The sequence below is a fragment of the Buceros rhinoceros genome, unplaced genomic scaffold, assembly GCF_000710305.1.
Source record: "Buceros rhinoceros silvestris isolate BGI_N320 unplaced genomic scaffold, ASM71030v1 scaffold17553, whole genome shotgun sequence".
Taxonomy (NCBI): Eukaryota; Metazoa; Chordata; class Aves; order Bucerotiformes; family Bucerotidae; genus Buceros; species Buceros rhinoceros.
In genome coordinates this window covers 25,040-25,271 of record NW_010404470.1, presented here as the reverse complement: position 1 = coordinate 25,271, position 232 = coordinate 25,040, and the positions used below count along the sequence as shown (strand labels likewise).

The 232-nt window shown below is 64.7% G+C and overlaps 1 protein-coding gene across 1 annotated transcript in view; it reads right to left on the bottom strand.

The window, feature by feature from the left end:
* ARID3B (AT rich interactive domain 3B (BRIGHT-like)) overlaps positions 1-232 on the bottom strand; it is a gene marked incomplete at its 5' end in the record, with an annotated part of 17,977 nt that overhangs the window by 1,462 nt on the left and 16,283 nt on the right. The window lies entirely within an intron of this gene.

Here is a 232-nt window from a genome sequence, read left to right as displayed (position 1 = left end):
TTCGCGTGCAGGTGTGGGGGGGGGGGCGGTTTTAGCCACAGCACCAAGAATCAACCCCAGCACCTCTGTCTGGCCGTGCTGACTGCCTGTCTGAAATCTGCTTGTTTCGGTGGCCCTCCCGGACGCTCCTGACCCTCCAGACGGTGAGCTGGGGTGCAGGATGGCTCCTCTGCGCTCGTGAACGCACGCCTCCAGCCTGCCCAGCCGTGTGGTGGTTAACAGCCCCGCTGTG